Source organism: Puma concolor, chromosome E2 (genome assembly GCF_028749965.1).
Source record: "Puma concolor isolate L17-30 chromosome E2, mPumCon1.1.hap2, whole genome shotgun sequence".
NCBI classification, from domain to species: domain Eukaryota; kingdom Metazoa; phylum Chordata; class Mammalia; order Carnivora; family Felidae; genus Puma; species Puma concolor.
In genome coordinates, this window is record NC_141681.1 from 7,661,713 (window position 1) to 7,678,436 (window position 16,724).

At 45.4% G+C, this 16,724-nt stretch overlaps 1 protein-coding gene and 1 pseudogene across 2 annotated transcripts in view; one reads left to right on the top strand and one right to left on the bottom strand.

Annotated features, from left to right (window-relative positions):
* GAN (gigaxonin) overlaps positions 1-16,724 on the bottom strand; it is a 51,909-nt gene that overhangs the window by 33,346 nt on the left and 1,839 nt on the right. The window lies entirely within an intron of this gene.
* LOC112857563 (small ribosomal subunit protein eS21 pseudogene) lies at positions 13,537-13,931 on the top strand (annotated as a pseudogene).

Here is a 16,724-nt window from a genome sequence, read left to right on the forward strand (position 1 = left end):
TTGTTTATTTTGACGGTGGGGAGGGGCAGAGAGAGAGAGAATCCCAAGCAGGCTCCACGCTCAGTGAGGAGCCCGACGTGGGACTTGATTTCACGAGCCTGGGATCATGACCTGAGCCGAAACCAAGAGTTGGATGCTCAACCAACTGAGCCACCCAGGGGCCCCAAGTCTTTTTATTTTAAAATAAATAGTGACCGACTTCGGCTCAGGTCACGATCTCCCGGTTTGTGAGTTCGAGCCCCGCATTGGGCTCTGTGCTGACAGCTCAGAGACTGGAGCCTACTTCTGATTCTGTGTCTCCCTCTCTCTCGGTCCCTCCCCCACTCATGCTCTGTCTCTCTCTGTCTCAGAAATAAATAAACATTAAAAAAAATAAAAAAATAAAAAAAATAATTTTAGACTTACATAAAAGTTAATCATAGAGTTCCTGTATACCCTTCATCTAGCTTCTGTTAATATTAATAGTTTCAATAATCTTACTACAATTATCAACACTAAGAACTAAAGATTGGTACAATACTGTTACATAAACTATGGACTCTATTCGGATTTCACCAGTTTTCCCTGTAATGTCCTCTCTCTGGGTGCAATCTAGGGTTCCAAACGTCAGTTTATGATTGTGTCTCCAAACTGTACCAGTCCATCTTTCAAGGCCCTCTTTGGTGACTACTTGTCAATTATTTTGTACAATGTCCCTCGACTTGGGTTTAATTTCTTATGATTAGATTGAGGCTATGTGTTTTGCACAGGAACCCTACAGATGTGATGTGATGTCCTTCTGCACATCGTATAAGGATGTCGATCTGTATGATATTAACCTTGGCCACTCGCCCAAGATGGTGTCTACTGGGTTTCAAGTTAAAGTCTCTATTTATCCCTTTGTTATTATTCCAACTAATAGAGGGATAATTGAGAACATACGAATATCCTTTTCTCCTCAAACTCTTGCCCACTAATTTTAATATCTACTGGTGGATCTTGCCTGTAACAATTATTAGTATGGTGTTCAAATGATGATTTTCTATTTTTTTTTTTACATTTTTAATGTTTATTTATTTTTGAGAGAGAGAGAGAGAGAGAGGGAGAGAGAGAGAGAGAGAGAGAGAGAATGAGCGGGGGGGAGGGGCAGAGAGAGAGAGAGAGACAGAATCCAAAGCAGGCTCCAGGCTCTGAGCTGTCCGCACAGAGCGTGATGTGGGGCTCAAACCGTGAGATGATGACCTGAGCAGAAGTCAGACGCTTAACCGACTGAGCCACCCAAGTGCTCCATGATTTTCAATTCTCTTATTCTGCCCACATTTCTTAATGTAAATTCTTCTGTAAGAGCTATTTCCTCTCTCCATTTATTTGCTTATCCACTCATTCATTCACTCATGCCTACACACATGGATGTTTCTTCTATTCTGTGGCTTTTATTCCAGTGTTACTGATATTCATTTCCTTGCTCAAAATGCCACAGCTTTGGCCACTCAGAGTTCTTTCACGTTGGCTCTATGGTCTTTAGAGCACCTCCTTATTTTCTGGCACAAATACTCTAGGCTCACGGAGTATTTTTCCTGCTCCAGTACCTGAATCAACCACGTCTCAGAAGACATTGGTTTTAAGTGTTATGTAATTAATTACATTCTAGAAGCATCACTGTGGTAGCAGCAGTATGGAAGATTGATGGGGACCGAGCACAGAGGCAGACAGACCAGTTCTGTCACCATTCGGAATTAGTAACAGCTGGAACATGAGCAGCAGTGATGGTGAAGGCGAGGCAGGTTGCAGAGATCTGAGAGGTCAAAATGATGGGTCATGGCATCACTAGGTGCAGAGGGAGAGGGAGGTGCATCCCCAAGGACCCGCAGTTTCTCCCAGTGAAGGGAGGACCACCCACCTGGGGGAGGGGAGCTAGCCTGCCAGGGTTGGGGGGCAGGGTGGCCCTGCAGCAGGCCGTCAAGGCCTGGTGCTCAGGAGAGAGGCCAAGGAGCAGGCGACGTCTCTGGAGTAGATGATGTCATGAGAGGGCAGACGGGCGGACAGAAACCTGGGCCGCATCACCTTATCACGTATGGGGCAGACAGGGAGGGGAGCCAGCAAAGCCAACTGCAGGTGAAAAGGGACAAGAGGCATCACAGAAGCCTGGAGAGACCAGGTGTCAAGAGAATGGCCAGGAGTGATACATACAGCAGACAGGTCAAGTCAGATAAACACTTCCAGGTTTTCGCTAGATTTGGCAATTCTATTTTAGCAATTTTATTTGTTTTAATTTGTTTACGTTTATTTATTTTTGAGAGAGAGAGAGAAAAAATGAGTGGGGGAGGGACAAAGAGAAGGAGACACAGAATCTGAAGCAGGCTCCAGGCTCTGAGCTGTTAGGGCAGAGCCCAAGGTGGGGCTTGAACCCATGACCCGCGAGATCATGACCTGAGACGAAGTTGGACGCTTAACCAACTGAGCCACCCAGGTACCCCTTAGCAATTTTAAAAGAACAGTTTTATGGAGTGGTAAGATAGGAACAGAGGGAAGGAAAAAGAGGAGAGGAGACCACGGACAAGATAAAGAGAGACTCTTGTGTGAAGGACCAGGTGGTTGTAGCAGAGGATGCAGAGACGCATCCACAGGACATGTGCACGTCTCCTGTGTGTCAGTAGTGGCGGTGACGCGAGCACGTCTCTGTGCTGGGGCAAAGGAGCCAGAATAGAAGGGAAAAAATACGAACTGCAGAAGGAAGAGCTATGCAACACAACAATCTCCTGGAAGAAAGAGAAGACGGGACAGCGGGCCAGGGAGAATCAGCCTGGACTGTGCATCTCTGTTCAGTGTGAGGCTGGCTTGCAAATCATCATTACCTGATCTAAACAGCTTTAGAGATGATCATCAGAGTTAGGGTTTCCATGTCCAAAGTCTAAAAAATTTAATACTCTACGATCAATGGTCAACAAAAACTACAACCTACAGCCTGTTTCTGTACGCCCTTTGAGTTACAAGTGGTTTTTATATTTTTCAAAGGTTGTTAAAACAAAAACAAAGAAGAGTATGTGACAGGGGTGGACCAAAAAGCCTGAAATACCTCTTTTTTAAAAAAATTTTTACTTTATTTTTGAGAGAGCATGAGTAGGGAAGGGGCAGAGAGAGAGGGAGACAGAGGATCCGAAGTGGGCTCTGTGCTGACAGCAGGGTGTCCGATGCAGGACTCAAACTCACAAACCACGAGATCATAACCCGAGCCAAAGTCAGCCGCTCAGCTGACTGAGCCACCCAGGCGCCCCCTAAAAAGTTTCTGATTCTTTACAGAAAAACTTACCAACCCCTGCTCTAAATATTTTTTAAAAAATTGTTTTTTACTAAGTTTATCCATTTATTTTGAGAGAAACAGAGATAGTGTGAGTGGGGGAGGGGTAAAAAGGGAGAGGGAGAGGGAGGGAAAGAGGGAGAGGAAGGGAGAGAGAGAGAATCACAAGCAGGCTCTGCAGAGCCCAGTGTGGGGCTCGAACTCACGAAACCGCAAGACAATGACCTGAGCCAAAACTGAGAGTCGGATGCTTAACCAACTGAGCCACCCAGGCGCCCCTAAATATTTTTTTACAGGGGTAAGCACACAACAGTTGAAACTCCAGTCTAACAGATATGCAAAATAGCAGTAACTTTGAGAAAACTCTTGCGAAAGTGACAAGGCCATCGTGATGGACCTGAGGGGGAAAAAAACCCATCAGATACGCCAGGGCCTTTACGTGATAATCCAATCTTCCTGGGTGGTTTCTATCTTCAGAAACAGATATCCTGGGGTCACAGCCCCCAAAGTGGGTTTATATGCACCTACAAAAAGTACAAAGAAGAAAGAACACCAAAGCTTTTTTTTTTTTTTCTAATTTGTTTATAGAGTCACTATTCAGAAGAAAAAAGAACTGGGAATTAAAATGTCAAAGGGGAATGATGAAGCAAATTGCATCACGCAGCAGTATGATGTAGTAACAGCTGGCCATTTACAAGGATGATTACGGGCGTTATACTGAGCTGTGAGACAGGAGGGCTATAAAATGACTTCCAGGGAAAGATGAACTGTAAGTGATAGGCCCACTTGGCTTACGACTACAACAATTAACTACCCTGTTCACAACCAGAATTCAGGGTGACACAAGTAATTCTCATGTGATTTTCCATGATTTGTGTGTGTGTGTGTGTGTGTGTGTGTGTGTGTAAAAAAAAAAAAAGATTCTTAAAATTTAAATCTGGTTCTTGTAATTTTACAAGGAAAGCAGTCAATAAAAGTCACCTCTTAGAAGACAAGGTTTGAAAACGCACGTTAAAATTTTAAGACGAGTTCAAAGGCAGGATCATGATGCAGCAACTTGTGAAGCAAAAAATTCCTCTAGAATGAAACAAGTCGGAGCCCTCGTCCTGGTCACACCCTGACCTTTCGGAAACGCGCATAAAACAAAGACATTCATGCCACGACCTGTCAGACAGTTCCAGATTTTCTACCCGGGATGCATTTTCAGAGGCTATTTGAGAGAGGCGCCTTCTGTGCCCGTGAGGACCCCACGCACGTGGTCACGTCCAGCGCCAGCCCTGTCATTTGGGGGCGCTTCTCACAGCGCTGACTGAGAACTGGCTCCTCTGGGTCTCTTCTGCCGCGGGGTACAAACGGACCTTCCCTTCCAAGTGTCTACCCACCTTCCGTTCTCTTTCCCAACGCGCAGAGTTAGAAGGACGCTGTATGCCATTTCAAAGGCAGAGGAGCTAGAACTGAAAACGTTCAAAGGAAAAGTAAGAATTGATATGCATTGATTATTGTCTCTGTATTCATCCTTTTAAGGCAGTTCAAACCAAAGCATTAAGTGAAGGCTAGGAAATGGGTTTTTTTTTGTTTCTGTTTTTTGTTTTTTTTTTTGTTTTTTTTCTTTTTAAAAAAGGAGATGGTGGCGGTAGGGAAAAACAAAAACAAAAACACAGCCTCCAACACAGTCCCTTTAAGAAAGGCTGGGCTGCACTTCTCTCCAGCAGCTTCGAGCTGCCCTCTCGCTTCTGGCGCCTCTGTAATTTACAATTTACTGTTACAGACTTCTCGAAACAACTTAGAGCTGAAAGTGCCTTCCAAAATGTTGTCAAGGGAATGAATGCTTCTCGATTAATTCTTTGGTCCTGCCGTAACAAAAGCTCTCTCACTGGAGCTGCTCCTCTGGAAGAAAGAATCTGGTCCCTTCTTCTCCCAGGCTTCTTGGCACCAGAAATGGCCTGTTGGGTTGACTGTGCATCTCAAACAGGGCAAATTAAAGACTCTTTTGTAGTAACCTCTGCTGCAGGACAGTTTATTCTGCCCCTCTCCCCCATCTCCAGTACACAGTCAGCTATTCAGTAAAATGTTACGGCAAAAAGTGGAACCCTGTCCAGAAGCAGTGTGTCCAGCGTCCTGACCTCTCATCTTCCACGTCTTCGGCGGTACTTACAGACAGCAGTCAACTCAACTCTCCCGTGGACGAGGTTTCAGTAACGGACTTAGTGCCTCTGGCCCGAGAGACAAAGACGAGGGCTTTGAAAGTACCCAGCCCACCTGTCTGTTCTCTTTCTCCCCACGGAATGAAAGACAGACAACGCTGAAGGCACATGCAACACAGTAAGGGAGCCTGGAGGAGGGAGTGATTATTTGGCAGAGTCGGGAAAACGTTACAACGGAAGGGATACTGGAAACAGGCCCTGAAGGATGAATACAAATGTATGTGCCGGAGAAGAGGAGGTCGAGAAAGGCAGAGACGAGAAACGCGTGCAAGCCGAGACACACATACGCACGGATCTGTGAGGCACTTGTAGAATTTCCCAGACCCAGGACAGTGTAATTGAGATGTGTACTCAGCACCGTTATTCCACATTCAACACAAAAACAGAATGCCGCGTTCCCCACTTTGTTGAAGCAGCCAGGCTCAAAAAACCTACTATCTCCTCCGCCACCCTCGTCCTTGGTTCCCACATCCCGGGAGCGACGGGCTGCTTTCTTCCCGAATTCTGGACACCGGCCACTGCCCAGTGCCCAGGACGCTGCCGTGGTGGGCTACCCACATCAGCCGGCAACACCAGTCCCTTCCCGGTCCCGTGGACACACAACAACCAAGGCACCTTCTTAAAGGGGAGCGCATTCAGAGCACAGCTACTCGTACGGCTAAAATAGCTTCCGTCCTGTAACTAAGGACACAACGGTGTACAACTGAGCTGTAAACTTTGACAACAGGTTCTGCGCTTTACGGAATCCTTTAAAACTACCCCTCACTGAACGCTGGCAGTAAGTGATAAGCAGGGTTTACTGGTATCTCCTTGCCCTTTCCATTTTCTCACCGACAAGTCCTACTGCTACCACCTCTAACCCAGGCACGTCATCCCGACTCACCGACGAACCCCAGCCCAGGGCCTCCTTATTTCCCGTCCCCACAACTGCAGCACCCTCCTAAATAAGACTTCATCTTCTCCTTCTTAACGTCTCCTTCTTAATGCCCCTCAACGTCTGCCCACAACCCTTAAAATAAAACCTCGACTCTCACGTGGACTACACTGCGTGGGATGATTATGCGGGGTCCCTCTCCTGCACCCGACCCCGTCCCCAGTCAGCTCTTCAGGACATACTCGGTAACTCCGGGAAACGCTACAGGGGAAGTTTAATCGTACTGGAGCGCAGGGCGAGCGCCAACCCAGAACGACAGGGCCCTGCCCGCTCCCTGAATCTTGTTTCGAGCCATTCTACCCACCACTCACCGTCTTGGCACGATGGTGTCCTTTTGCTCCCCAGTCTCGGGTGCCAGCCTGTTCTTGTCCCTGGACCACAGCATTGCCGTTTCTGTGCCCCCCGCATTATCCCTGCCCTACTCCCCAGCCCAACCGTGCTCCCATCAGATCCTCCCCCTCCTCCTGCACCTTCAGACCCGCAGAGCAGGGGTCCTTCCATCCACACGGTAGCAGCGACCACATCCAGACTTCTTGTCTGCCTCCTCTGACGGGCTCCATGGGCCCTGGAGCCCTATGTGCCCAGGACACAGCTGTGCTGCACAAAAATGCTCAGGAGGTTTAGTGAATGAACAAGCATATTAGGGAAACTTGACCAAGAATCCAAGTTCTCTACTTAAAGATAGTTGTTAGGGTGCCTGGGTAGTTCAGCAGGTTGAGCATCCGACTTCGGCTCAGGTCATGATCTCATAGTTCGTGGGTTCGAGCCCCACGTCGGGCTCTGTGCTGACAGCTCGGAGCCTGGAGCCTGCTTCATATCTGTGTCTCCCTCTCTCTCCAACCCTCCCCGACTCACGCTCTGTCTCTCAAAAATAAACAGTAAAGAAAAAAAAAGATAAGTGTTTCTGTAAATAAGATTAATTGGGGTCTCTTAATTGCAGTAGTGAACGATCAGATGGGCCATTTTAAATATTCTTTTGGAAGGGCACCTCGGGTGGCTCAGTCAGTTAAGCGTCCAACTTCAGCTCAGGTCAAGATCTCACAGTTCGTGGGTTCAAGCCCCACGGCGGGCTCTGTGCCGACAGCTCAGAGCCTGGAGCCTGCTTCAGATTCGGTGTCTCCCTCTCTCTCTGCCCCTCCCCTGCTCACACTCTGTCTCTCTCTCTCTCTCAAATAAACACACACAAAAATAAAACCAGAAGTTCTTTGAAATAATAAATGAATCTACTTTTGGAGCAGACTTTCAGAATGATCTACTCTAAAAATAAAGACAGTCTATTCTGTCCCCGTTCCTGAAATTGCTACTACTGCACAACATTTGGATACGCAGCACTGAAAATTTAAGTGAACGTCAAAAATAAGTTGAAAAGTCTTTGGCTCTATGTTCATTTCCTTTACTAGCCCCAGAGAGGTAGCAAAAATCAGTTGAGTGACTTAGGTGTCCACATAAGGTGTCTCAGTTTTGACGCCATTGATGGGGGATGCACTCAAATAGCAGCCAGCATGCAAGAAAGAAAACAAAGCCCCGGGAGGTGCAGGACTCTGTCCACTAGTGAAACGTGAGCTCCCTTGTCTATCGCCTGGCCCCAGAGTCCCCCCAGCACCTAGCTGTCACTGAGTCTCTTCTTGTGTGTTTGGGGACAAATGGCTAAACCCATAATCAAGTCTCTGAACAGTTAACACTAATGATATAAGGCCCCTTTACTGCCAACTCTGGCTGGGATGAGCTAATAAACCGTACATTTCAATACTTTGAGACAAATGCTGACTTTTTGAAAATGGAATTTCTTTTCTTTTTTAGTCGCGTACAGTGGTCATTCAATGTGACATCAGTTTCAGGTGTACAACACAGCGATTCAACAGATTTGTACACAACGCTATGCTCACCACAGGCATGGCTCCCTTCTGTCCCCATACGTCGCGGTTACAATATCACTGCCTATATTCCTAGTGCTGTGCCTTTTATACCCGTGACTTCCTCGTTCCATAACTAAAGACCTGTATCCTCTTAACTCATTTTGCCCAACCTCCTATCCCCCTGCCCTTCCGGCCACCATCAGGATTTTTCTCTGTATTTATACGTATGCTATTTTGCTTTTTGGGTTTTATTTTTTCTTTTGTTTTCAGATTTCACTTAGGAGTGAAACCACATGGTATTTGCCTTTCTCAGTCTGACTTATTTCACTGGGCACAATACCTTCTAGGTCCATCCATGTTGTCTCAAATGGCAGGATCTCATCCTTTTTTTGGCTGCATAATGCTCTGTTGTGTATGCACACCACATCTTCCTTATCTAGTCATCTACTGATGGACACTTAGGCTGCTTCCATACCTTTGCTATTGTAAACAATGCCGCCATAGATGTAGGGGTGCATGTATCTTTCAAATTTGTGTTTTCGTTTTCTTTGGATAAACATTCGATAGTGTAATTATTGGATCACGTGGTCTTTGTATTTTTAATTGTTTTGAGGAACCTCCATACCGTCTTCCACAGTGACCTACCAGTTTACGTTCCCAGCGACAGTGTACAAGGGCTCCTTCTCCACATCCTTGCCAACACCTGTTCTTTCTTGTCTCTTTGGTTTGACCCCTTCTAACAGGTATGAGGTGATAGCTCACTGTGGTTTTGATTTGCATTTCCCTTATTAGTGATGTTGAGCATCTTTTCATGTGTCTGTTGGCCATATATATGTGTTCTTTGGAAAAAAGGGCAGTGTTAAATATTTTTAGTGTTTTATTTATTTATTTTGAGAGGGAGAGCGAGAGAGAGAGAAAACGAATCCCAAGCAGACTCTGCGATGTCAGCGCAAAGCCCAATGTGGGGCTTGATCCCACGAACCATGAGATCATGACCTGAGCCAAAATCAAGAGTCGGACACTCAACTGACTGAGCCACCCAGGTGCTCCAGGACAGAGTTCATTCTTGAACTGTAGTTTACTACGGGTCAGCACAATCGTACAAGCGTATGGGTTAAGGCAGTGATGACATTTCTAAATAATGTAACAACAGCTGTGACAGTGGTGCATATTTTCATAATTCACGTTCCTACCAACAGCAGAGACGACGGAAGAGAAAGGAAATAAAAAGCATCTACTTTGCTCCTGCTCCCTCCATCCCCCCACCTCCAACTTCAGGAGGTGATAAAAACTAGAATTTTATTCCCTCCCTGCCAACCACAGGTATTTACATTTACACGCAGGTAACAAAGCTGGTCGCTCTGTTCACACAAGGCAGTGCTACCAGTACGTAAAAGGGGCCAGGCAGGTAAACAAGCAAGCAAACAAACAAACAGCCAATTAACCAACCAACCACACCCAAAGTGTCCCATATCTGCGTGGGTGGGTCTAAACTGCACACACTAGCTGCGGTGTAGGAAGAAAACCGGGCGTTGGCGGGAAACTCTTCCTTTCACTAAGGAAATGGAAGACTGGACAGACACGGAGCCTGCTGGCCTCTAATTCCATCCCAAAGTAGAACTGGGCTATGGCAGGGGCGCCTGGGTGTCTCGGTCGGTTGAGCGTCCGACTTCGGCTCAGGTCATGATTTCACGGCTCGTGAGTTCGAGCCCCGCGTCGGGCTCTGTGCCGGCAGCTCAGAGCTGGAGCCTGCTTGGGATTCTGTGTCTCCCTCTCCCTCTGCTCCTCCCCCACTCACGTTCTGTCTCTTTCCCTCTCTCTCTCAAAAATAAATAAACATTAAAAAAAAAAAAAAAAAAGAAGAAGCGGGCGATGGCAAGGAGAGAAGGGAAACCCAGGATCTAAGGACTCTCTTGGCTCTGCACAGGGCCACTTTCCTCAAACTTCTGGCTACGCCCAGTGAATGTGCTCCACTGTGTCAGAAGAGGCTCACACTCACCTCACCTTCCTAAAAGGGAGGTTTCCTCCAAGTCAAGGACTGACAGGTACAATTTAAGTGACAAAAGTCTAAAGATATTTTGAGCTTAGTATTACTAAACAACTTACAATTATTCAGAGGCCCAGGCAATTGGTTACCGGTATGTTAATGTGCCTACAAAACCATGTCCCGTGACATTTCTATGGGCTAATATAAAAATCACAAACATAGGGGCGCCTGGGGGCTCAGTCGGTTAAGCAGCCGACTTCGGCTCAGGTCGTGATCTCGCGGTCCGTGAGTTCGAGCCCCGCGTCAGGCTCTATGCTGATAGCTCCGCGCCTGGAGCCTGCTTCTGTTTCTGTGTCTCCCTCTCTTTCTGCCCGCCCCCCGCCCCCCCCCCCCCGTCCGCGCTCTGTCTCTCTCTGCCTTTCAAAAATGAATGTTAAAAAAATTAAAAAAAAAAATCACAAGCATAAAATGGTCTTTCAAATTGTTCCTAAAAAAGATACAGAAATACTCAATAGTTGAAAGAATCACAAAATACCTGTGAGCAAAGTATACATTTAAGGTTCTATATCCATTAGCACATTAACTCTACAAAGGAAAACGAGGGGCATTTTTTTTTTTTTCCCACATCCCATTACTCAACAGTCTATTTTTTAAAACCGGCCCTTCCTTCTTCCATTTCTGATATACGCTACCTCTCAAAGCTTTATTGCTCGAAGGCTGTTTCATCCAACAACATTACACCCAGATCTTATTTTCCCTAAGTGTTCTACTTTTCTAGTATCTCTGAATGAGGGAAAAATATTATAATTTATTCTCACAGAGAAATGAAATCAGCAAACATGAGACCATCATTTTATAGCTAAGTCACTCTTTGGCAATAAACACCAAGAGAGGAGACTTCACTCTCTGCTCTTTTGAGCACGGGCATCAAGAGCTCTGGCTGAGCATTGGAGGCCATTTAGATGGACACATGACCTTGACCCTCCAAAGAGCTACAGATGCCACGTTCACCTGAGCCTTTGATGTCCTTCCTTCTTTGGACTCACTGCGTCTTAGGCAACAGAGAACTCACAGGAGGATCTCGAACTGTAACCACAGTCTGCCACTTGTCACACCCCACACCTCCACATCTCCACCCTTAACCTAGAATTCCCACTTACAAATTATTCATTTATATTACAGCTTCAGTACACAAAATGATAGACTTGTCTCCTGCCGAAGGCTCATGCGGCTCCCCCAGGGACTAACCTACAGTACGCATAAGCCAAATGACTCTTATTTGTCCTAATTATGTTTTCTTGATGGATTATAAATAGATTTTAAGCCTCACTTTGATATCATAAGACAAACTGATGAACAGTTTAAACAATGGATAGAGTGGCTTTGTAATCTGGACGCTTAGGCTGTATTATCGAAATCTACATCCTAAGAAACAGAGTTGATGGAAAAGCACTTTGCTTGACTCTCTTAACTATTTAACAGAAAGTACTGTAAGAACACTGAAGAAGACTAATACAAACTCTAAGAGGTAGAAGTCAAAGGGCAAAGGTAAAAGAATGAGGACTTATCCATCAGTGTTCATTAGAGCTACGTTTTATTTCTATCACATGTACTGTTACTCAAGATAACAATCCTCAGGAAAGTTCCACAATAAGCCTAAACATTCAACACTTCACTTTATGTCAGGCTCACTAGTCTAACAAGAATTGTATTGATTTGCTTCTTCATTCGAAACCTTCCAAAACCCTCTCCAGAATTAGAGCATTCGTGGCTACTAACAGTGGCGACCGCCATCTCGTATAAATAAATAAATACCTTTAAGCTGAAATAAGTCATCTGTGTTGAACTTAGAGCTCCAATTTCAAGGGCTTAGTTTCCTTAGAAGCCAGAGAAAAGGCTCCTTTGGTCTTCTGAAACAGAACATACTTTAATATCAGATCTGAAAAACCCACATAAGAAAAGGATTTAATCAAACACAGTTGCAAATACTAAACAGGAGGAGGAGGAAGGGGAAGAAGAAGGAGGGGAAGAGGGAGGAAGAGGAGGAGAAGAAATCATTTTGCAGCATGTGACTGTAAGCCCTCTGGGGCAGATTTCATCTTCTTTGGGATGCGGCTGTTTGGGACGCGTATAGCAGGTGGATGAAAACAAACAAGGTGCAGATCCATTAAAGATATTCAGGCCCAGCTCAGCTCCCATTGCCATGAAGGTGCAGCAAGGGGCAGGTGTCGTCACTGAGCTGAAGACTGCTCCAGAACCGGGAGCTTCTAGCTGAACCCTTAGGCACTAAGAAACTTAACAGACGACAGTCACCGAGGAGCAGCTGCAGACAGGTGACTACAAACTCAAAGCACAAGTGAAAGAAAAGGGAAAAGGGACGTGGGCACGAACAGCGTGCTCTGCACACAGTGGACAAAACGAACGGACGTTAGTGCCTCTCAAGTACAGGGTGGGTACCAGATGCCCAAAGACAGGATGGTGACAATCTCCATGCTGCCATGAAACTTGCACTTCCTACAGAGATCGTACTGGTCTCCTTAAGTAGTTCATCAGCATCATCTATGAGTCAAAGTTTGGATTTAAATGGAGAAACAGGCTCATCGATAATCAGGCCTTGGAACACGTCCAGAGGGAACGGCAGAAAATAAATGCTTGTTACAAAACAGCTCTACGGGGCTGGGTTTACACAGCAGAACACCCAACCAAATCCTGTATGACTGGGCAGAAGAAATGCTTTAATGTCAACACGCACAAAAAAACTTTAAATGATACAATAAAGCTCTAAGAACAGAAGCAGACCCCCTCCCCACAACATATACACACAAAGCCAAAAACAAAAATACAACAAACCAAAAAAAAAAGCTGTCCAAGATGACCTAGAATGGGGGCACCTGGGGGGCTAGGCCGGTAAGAGTCTGACTCTCGATTTCGGCTCAGGTCACCCATCATCTCAAGGTTCACGAGTTTGAGCCCTGCAAAGGGCTCTGTGCTGACAGTGCAGATCCTGCTTGAGATTCTCTCCTCTCCCTCTCTCTCTCTGCCCCTGCCCAGCTCACAGGCTCTCTCCTTTCTCTCTCTCAAAATAAACAAATAAACTTGGGAAAAAAAAAAAAAAAAAGATGATCTAGACTGGATTCTGGGCCCAGTGTCTCCACTGCACCCTCCCAAGACCAGCTTTCCCTGAAAACACAAGGGAGAAATACTGCTGTTCTCACTGTTGGCTGACTCATCGAGGGATCCACAAACCTTGAGACTCTTTCTTTCCTTTACTCTCCAGGATGAATGCTAAACAAAGTAAGGTTCCAACAGATCCCCAGGAAAAAAACCAAACCAAAACAAAATGAATTCTCAAAAGTGAATAGAGGCTTTTCTGCACCCACGCTCCCGGGGGTTCCTGGTGCTGGAAGCAGGCGCCCTGGACGTGCAGAACAAGGTGGGCGAGTTCGTGCACCTGTCCGTGCTGTGGAAGTGCTCTGCCAGCAACTGCATCATCGGGGCCAGGGACCACGCGTCCGTCCAGGTGAATGTGGCCCAGGTGGACAAGGTGACAGGCAAGCTCAACGGCCAGTTTAAAACCTACGCTATCTGTGGGGCCATTCACGGGATGGGGGAGTCAGATGACTCCATCCTCTGACTGGCCAAAGCCAATGGCATCGTTTCAAAGAACTTCTGACTCTAAAGGATCACGGATGTGGAATATTTTTCATTAATAAACAGCACCTCCCCTGCCAAAAAAGTGAACAGAGGACAGGAACCTGCATGTGTCCCTGCAGAACCACCCAGCAGTTCATCTTCAAATCCTTTTCACGTACATCACTCCCAAAGCACCACAGCTCACAAGGGAAAAGAGTCTGAACTTCATATCAGATCGATGGGACTGTGCCAGAGCCAGAAGAGCCTCAGACATGAAGCAAAGCAAACTTTGCAATATTCAAGAGAAAGGGAAATTTCCTATAAGCCTCAGGGAACCTTTCCCAGAAGGTCTCGGGGTTGCTGAGAAAGGAAAGATTCTGTGGGTCGTTATACCAACGAATTCAATGTTGCCATCCTTAAAGGTCGTCAGCTACATTTAGGTTTAGTTTTCCAACAAACCAAAGGGAAAATGTCATTCAGGGATCAGAATGAGGAAGAGCTGGGAAGAGGGCATTCTGGGAAAGCAGCATCCCACTTACTGAGCTTAACGATGGACCATGGAAAGTCCTGCCTGCCTTCCAGTAGCATCTGTATCCTAACACTGCATGATACACACATGCTCTACCCAACTTTTTTTCAGGTTAACATTAGGGTTCTATTGCTAAAGCTGAGTTTTATGTTTTTTTCCCTCTTATACTGAAAGTCCTTCTAGTGTATGATAGCTAAGATTATCAGAGGAAAAATAAATGCTAAGCCAAAGAAGGAGCACAGGAAAAGATTAAACCAGTAGGTTAGGTTAAAAGACTTTTCTATATTAAGTAGAAAGTATGCCAAATGAGCTGCTTTAATTCCTACTCTGACAAAATTGAACTGGTTCCCTCTGTTGGGAGTGCAGAAAATATATAACATTGTTTCCAAATCATACAACTTTATACTGCTTAAGACAGTTACTTAAACTAGGCTACCTAAGGATATTATATAAACAAAACTCAAATATTTATAGTTTCTCAGACTACTAAACTTTTCAACACCCAATCCACATGTTAATGACATCACAGACCTAAATGCTCAAGCTTCAACAAAAGGGAAAGTCAGAAACATCAAGTACCAGAACATGCAAACTTATTTTGTTTCAACGTGATTCTTTAAAGTTCCTTCCAAACATGGGGCGCCTGGCTGCCTCAGTTGGCTAAGCCACTGACTTTGGCTTAGGTCATGATCTTGCAGTTCATGAGTTCAAGTCCAGCTCTGGGCTGACAGCTCAGGGCCTGGAGCCTGCTTCAGATTCATATTCTCCCTCTCTCTCAAAAATAAATACACATTAAAAAAACACTTAGAGTTCCTTCCAAACAAAACAGATATATGATAGTGGCATCAGGGTGGCTCAGCTGGTTAAGCAGAGGACTCTTGATTTCAGCTCAGGTCATGATCTCACAGTTCATGAGGTCTAGCCCCACGTAGGGCTCTGTGTTGTCAGCATGGAGCCTACTCGGGATCCTCTCTCTCCTTTCTCTGCCCCTCACCTACTCATTCTCTCTCACTCTCCCTCAAAATACATACACTTTAAAAAAAAAAAACAGATATGTTATGAAAGCTGGATATCACTGATGTCAAAAATTATTAAATAGTTCATTTGTAAGTAGTAATACAGATAAATCAAATTACTTGTAAGTAGTTTTGAGATTGATCATTTTTTAAATGTTTTTTATTTATTTTTGAGAGAGAGAGAGTGCACAAGCAGGGAAGGGGCAGAGAGAGAAGGTGACAGAGGATCCGAAGCAGGCTCCACGTTGGCAGCAACGAGCCCGATGTGGGGCTTGAACTCACGAACCCTGAAATCATGACCTGAGCCAAAGTCGGAAGCTCAACTCACTGAGCCACCCAGGCGCCCTGAGACTGGTCATTTTAAAATACTCCCAAGAACACCACTTCAACAGCCAAGTAAACTTAAAAGAGTCACTGACAAAAACATACACTGACTGATTCAGGTTCATCTATAAAATGTCAAAAATATCTGTCCTATCCATTGAACAAGATGGTTAAAAATGAAAATCAGAATGAGATAGTGTGTAAAAGTACATTTAAATGATAACATATCGTGAATTGATAAGTAGTACAGGTTGCATAAAGAAGAGTTAAATACGAGTAATGTTGTAACTTGGTATCATAAATGGGTAGGAGACAAGGTGTCATTAACCAGGAGTCTAATCTGACTTCACCCACTAAGAACGAGCAACTTCATCATAATACAAACCACTAAGGCCCACTGAACCCCATTTCCTTATTTGGAAAGTAGCAGAATTCGAGCAGCGAAGATCTGAAGTCCCTTTCACTTGGCCACTTTGATTAGCAATATTTAACAAGGAAATTACTGCTTTTATTAATGAGTACCATTTCACATTACTAAATATTTGCCACCACGTGACAAGTCAATCCCCCACGTTTTCTAATGCAGCAGACACAGCAGCGATCTACCTTTGTGGATCCGCGTGCAGACCTGGAGGGTTCAAACACTATTACATACTCCTGCACAGGTCAAAGATTAAATGAGACGAAGACACATTTTATCCCTCATTTATCAGACTAGTGAGCTGAAGCCGAGATTAAGTCATCTGCCAACAGCTCCCAGCTATAAGAGTAGCCGGATTGGGAAAGCAGGCACAGGGCTCTTCCCAGTTACGGATAACTGGGCATCTGAAATGAAATATAACCGAGCCAGTCATGTAATGGCCCACCTGCTGGGGAAGAAAGGCAGGTAATCACTCATTCAACACATGTGCCGTTCTCTCTGGCTGCCAGGGACACAGAAACGGACAAAAGAAAACTCCCTGGC